Consider the following 6,000-nt stretch of genomic DNA (forward strand, 5'->3'; position numbering starts at 1 on the left):
GTTAGTCTCCCACTCCTTGAAAGCGGCAGCTCTAGCCTTTAGCTCGATGCGGGTGTTGCCTGTAAATCCATGGCTTCTGGTTGGGTTATGTACGTACAGTCACTGTGGGGACGACGTCGTCGATGCACTTATTGATGAAGCCGATGACTGAGGTGGGGTATTCCTCAATGGCATTGGATGAATCCCGGAACATATTCCAGTCTGTGCTAGCAAAACAGTCCTTTAGTGTAGCAGCCGTGTCATCTGACCCCTTCCGTATTGAGCGAGTCACTGGTACATCCTACTTTAGTTTTTGCTTGTAAGATGGAATCAGGAGGATAGAATTGTGGTCAGATTTGCCAAATGGAGGGTGGGGGAGAGCTTTTAATGCATCTCTGTGTGAGTAAAGGAGGTCTAGGATTTTTTCCCCCTAGTTGCACATGTGACATGCTGGTAAAAATGTGGTAAAACTGATTTAAGTTTGCCTGCATTAAAATCCCCGGCCACTAGGAGCGCCGCTTCCGGGTGAGCATTTTCTTCTTTGCTTATGGCCTTATAGAGTTGGTTGAGAGCCGTGTTAGTGCCAGCGTCGCTTTGTGGTGGTAAATAGACGGCAACGAATAATACAGATGAGAACTTTTTTGGTAGATAGTGTGGTCTACAGCTTATCATAAGGTACTCTACCTCAAGCGAGCAATACCTAGACTTCTTTAATATTAGACATCGCGCACCAGCTGTATTTGACAAAAAGACACACCCTCACCCCTAGTCTTACCAGAGGTAGCGTCTCTGTTCTGCTGGTGCATGGAAAATCCCGCCAGCTCTATGTTGTCAGTTTCTTTGTTACGTCTCGGAGAAACATAAGATGTTAGTTATTAATGTCCCATTTTCAACATCCTCTTAATTTGACATAAGTGATTTTATACTTTTTCTGAGAAGGTACTAAAAATACCTGGGAAATACTTTTTTCTAGCATTGAAATTGGCCAAGAGTGGGAACTTACACATAACTAGTGATGCACCGATATGACATTTTTGGCCGACACCAATATTGCCAAAAAATAAATAAACAATACCAATATTTACAATTTTAGCGGCCTTTTAAGCATTCTAGTACAGTTAACTAGTTCACACACACACACACACACACACACACACAGAGGTCTAAGGCACTACATCTCAGTGCAAGAGGCGTCACTAGAGTCCCTGGTTCGAATCCAGGCTGAATCACATTCGGCCATGATTGGGAGTCCCATAGGGCAACGCACAATTGGCCCAGCGCCGTCCGGGTTTGGCCAGGGTAGGCAGTAATTGTAAATAACAATTTGTTCTTAACTGACTTGCCTAGTTAAATAAAAGGTTACACACACAGACACACACACACCACTGACCAAAGTTATTTTGTTGGCATTTACGTATGTCCCGATTACCAGTAAAACATAATCAAAACCTATTTCACTTACTTGCTGTGCTGTGTCCTTGTTCATTTGTTCAGTCGTTTCATTCAACCAGGATTTCATCATAAGTCAAGCAGTGAAGTTTCAGTTCTGTCTGTCCGTGGCCCCTCTTCCTCGGAGCGCATTGTCACTGTGTCCGTTTTTATCTTGTCCAGCTGTGTATGTAACACTTCACGTAAACCTTTTTTCTTGTCGGCATCGAAGTAGCGGTCCTTGTACATAGCATCGAGCATGGTGGCGACACTTGGGTCAAACGCTTCGGGTAGCCTTCCACAAGCTTCCCACAATAAGATGGGTGAATTTTGGCCCATTCCTCCTGACAGAGCTGGTGTAACTGAGTCAGGTTTGTAGGCCTCCTTGCTCGCACACGCTTTTTCAGTTCTGCCCACAAATTGTCTATAGGATTGAGGTCAGGGCTTTGTGATGGCCACTCCAATACCTTGACTGTGTTGTCCTTAAGCCATTTTGACAACTTTGGAAGTATGCTTAGGGTCATTGTCCATTTGGAAGACCCATTTGCGACCAAGCTTTAACTTCATGACTGAAGTCTTGAGATGTTGCTACAATATATCCACATCATTTTCTTACCTGATGCCATCTATTTTGTGAAGTGCACCAGTCCCTCCTGCAGCAAAGCACCCCTACAACATGATGTTGCCACCCCCGTGCTTCACGGTTGGGATGGTGTTCTTTGGCTTGCAAGCCTCTCCCTTTTTCCTTCAAACATAACGATGGTCATTATGGCCAAACAGTTCTATTTTTGTTTCATCAGACCAGAGGACATTTCTCAAAAAAGTACGATCTTTGTCCCCATGTGCAGTTGCAAACCGTAGTCTGGCTTTTTTATGGCGGTTTTGGAGCAGTGGCTTCTTCCTTGCTGAGCGGCCTTTCAGGTAATGGCGATATAGGACTTGTTTTAAAGGGATATAGATGCTTTTGTACCCGTTTACTCCAGCATCTTCAAAAGGTCCTTTGCTGTTGTTCTGGGATTGATTTGCACTTTTTGCACCAAAGTACGTTCATCTCTAGGAGACAGAACGCGTCTCCTTCCTGAGCGGTATGACGTTATGTGTGGTCCCATGGTGTTTATACTTGCATACTATTGTTTGTACAGATGAACGTGGTACCTTCAGGCATTTGGAAATTGCTCCCAAGGATAAATTAGACTTGTGGAGGTATACCATTTTTTAGGTCTGGGCTGATTTCTTTTGATGTTCCCATGATGTCAAGCAAAGAGGCACTGAGTTTGAAGGTAGGCCTTGAAATACATCCACACCTACAATTATATCAATTAGCCTATCAGAAGCTTCTAAAGCCATGACATATTTTTCTGGAATTGTCCAAGCTGTTTAAAGGCACAGTCAACTTAGTGTATGTAAACTTCTGACCCACTGGAATTGTGATACAGTGAATTATAAGTGAAATAATCTGTCTGTAAACAATTGTTGGAAAAATGACTAGTGTCATGCACAAAGTAGATGTCCTAACCGACTTGCCAAAACTGTAGTTTGTTAACAAGAAATTTGTGGCTGAAAAATAAGTTAATGACTCCAACATAAGTGTATGTAAACTTCTGACTTCAACTGTAACGGTCAATAACTTAATAATAAAACATCTGATTGGCTCAGTATATGATTAAGCAAAAGAACACAGCATGAGCCATAAAAAATGCATAGAACTGCAGGAAATTTGCTTTAAAACTGCAACAAAAAAAATCAACTCCATTGAATAATGTATAGAATGGCAGAAAATATGCTTAAAATGCAAAAATGTCTCAATATCGCCAAGATGGGGGACTCTAAAATTAGCCGCGTTGATGGGCCGGTGACTTTTATCAATATATTTGACTGTATTTACACCCCAAAAAATAAATGCTAATTAGCTTCTAATGTGGCTATCATAAAGAACTACAAATGCCATGATCTGGACAAGACTGCCAAATCTCTGGATTAAACTAATGTTAGCTAAATGTAGTAATGAATAAATTGGCTACATTTCTTTAAAAGGACAATTCTGAGAACTGTCTTGTGCAAGTTTTAAATTGACACAATACCTGTTAGCAAAGGTGTCAGCTAGAGATGACGTGCAGGAGCTTGCAGGGATTTGTAGTTTTGCATGATGTCTACTTTGATGCTAATTAATATTTTCGAATCTGAGAGTAAATAGATCTGGATATATTGATAAAAGTCCCCCTGTCCAAGAGAGGTTTAGATGGTTATCAAAACATCACGCCAGGATAAGCCTACACAAAAAACAGTCCTTATTTTAAGTGTTTCTAAAATCCACTATGGGAAATATTAATGGTGGAAAAACAATTGGAACCATTTCCCTGCTTGACGGCAAGGTTTTATAACACCTCCACTATAGCAGAGAAAGCAAAAACCAATCAGTGAATAAGAGGAACCAACACAGTGCTTGTACTGGTGAACATTCTTGCATTAAGATGTAGAGATTATGTAAGACTACTCATAGGGTTAGTCAGCCTTGTGCAAGCTGATAATCATCAACTGTGACTCCGGAGCAAGGATACTGAGAGAAACGTTCCCACCCAACCAGCCACCCCACACTGACCACAACAGTGTCTAAAACAACAGGCAGGGCCTTCAGTGTGTGTGTGTGTGTGTCATTGTTCTATCCATGTACTATGCAGCATCCACAATTTATAGATGGCAGCTTCCCTTGGGCTCCAGTCTAAGGGATTTGCATGGTTACTTTGCCCTGGGCCATCTTCACACTCAGGCCAGGACATAATCAGCTTCAAAACAACCCTTCACTTATTTTTGCGAGTTCAGTAAACATGTGTGGACCCATGGATATTTTTGGTAATTCAATGCAGCTCGAGAAGCAAGAAATGAAGGGTGGGTATTGATGGTGTGGGGTAGGTACAGTGTGTGTGTGTATAGTATTACTTCAGCTGTACTATTCATCCAAAAATGAAGAAAAAAACTACACAAAACATCTGCCAGCTCTGAGACTCCACGATAGTGGCAAGTTCCTCAGTTCCACACAGCCTAGTAGAATTCACATTCACAGCCACCTGACTTTCAAACCCCCAGCTGCCAGCCAAAATACACTGGGTTCAGTATCCCTAGTCACCACAGCGTCTACATACTCCTGATCAACACACACACACTTTCAGAGGGCACAAGAGTCCTCCTACAGAACATCCATCCTGAATTTCAATGACAACCATCAACGCTAGGCAAGCAGTCACAGAAAAAAACAGTAGCTCAGAGGGTGAGGAGAACATATATCTAGCTACTGTAGACACATAGATACTTGGCCAACTGAACTGTTTTCATTAAGGTCCCCTTCTCGGTTATCTAATTAACTATTCATATGCTATAAATGGAGGAATCGGTAGTACCTGTTAAGTGTCCTCAAACCTAGCTAGCCGCAGTTTTAGTGCGTGGTTTGTGTTTATAACAGATAAATTACTGTAGCTAGCTAGCATAAACTAACTGAATACTCCTAACAACCTAATCTCAGGATAAATCAATAACAAGTGTACTGTAGCTAGCTAGCCACATGCTGTACGCAACATGTTATAATTTCTCAGATTAAATGTATTTCTGTTAATTGAACAGAAAGAGATTGCTTTAACTAGATGCAATGATATCGGCAATAGTCTGTTCGGCATCTAACTAGCTAACGCTAGCTGGTAGTCAACATTAGCTGCCACTGACAGACAATCCCAGCCAGTCAATCTTACCGTTCTATTGAACATCCGTTGCCCCCAAGTAAAGTGTTAGTCCGACTTCAATCTGATTCAAAACTGAAATGTTGTATACCTCAAAGACCAAGTTATTAACTGTTTATAAACTTAGCTCAGCTAACTATTTAATATCTTGCGCTTTTCTTCCTTACTGACTGGAGATACCCAAACCAATGCAGTTTAGCTAGCTAACCTTAACCTAACTGTCACGCCGCGAATTTGATTGCTTATCGCTGCATCGTCGGTGACTACATACCAAAGTACGTCAAGAGATTGCGAAACAAAAATGACATATATTCGCCTGTGTTACATGATCTTTCAAGTTAGCTAAATACACGAGCTACTTTTCATTTCATGTAACTAACCAGCTAGGTCTAACGTCTTTAGAGACACATTTAGTCGGACTAACGCTGTGCGAAAATGGCGTTACCTTCCTCGCGACCCAGCTCCCTTCCTTGATCATGATGTCATCATATTTAGATTAAAGGGGCAATCAGGAGTAGAAACAATCACAAAGCGTATCCACTGTTCTTGTAAAAAAGATGAGTGATGGGGCTGGAGAAATGTACCACTCTCAAATTCATAAACAAAGCTATGGATGCAAAGACCGACAATCCATGATTTCAAAATTATAATTTTAACCATGTTTTGAGGTTTTATAGTGTTCGTTTACTTTGTTTATAAAACTTGTAGTAAACAAAACTTATATTTTGGGTTCTGACTAGGTAGGACAGTTGAAATAAGCTCATGAGCCAGTCAAGACTCAATGGGTACATATCATTAATTACTAAGTCCAAAAACGGATGTATAAACTGCTGATTGCTCCTTTAAAGGGGAAGCGACAATAACA

General features: G+C 41.2%; 1 protein-coding gene across 10 annotated transcripts in view; it reads right to left on the minus strand.

Annotated features, from left to right (window-relative positions):
* Nucleotides 1-5,646, minus strand: part of LOC106610960 (kinesin light chain 1) — a 51,314-nt gene extending 45,668 nt beyond the window's left edge. For 9 of the 10 annotated variants that reach the window (XR_006770974.1, XR_006770975.1, XM_045723514.1 and 6 more), the window contains exon 1: nucleotides 5,148-5,574. The gene's annotated coding sequence lies outside the window, so the exon portion shown is untranslated. The other variant, XM_014210690.2, reaches the window with a different exon arrangement.
* Nucleotides 5,647-6,000: the final 354 nt, after the last annotated feature.

The sequence above is a fragment of the Salmo salar genome, chromosome ssa09, assembly GCF_905237065.1.
Source record: "Salmo salar chromosome ssa09, Ssal_v3.1, whole genome shotgun sequence".
Lineage (NCBI taxonomy): Eukaryota > Metazoa > Chordata > Actinopteri > Salmoniformes > Salmonidae > Salmo > Salmo salar.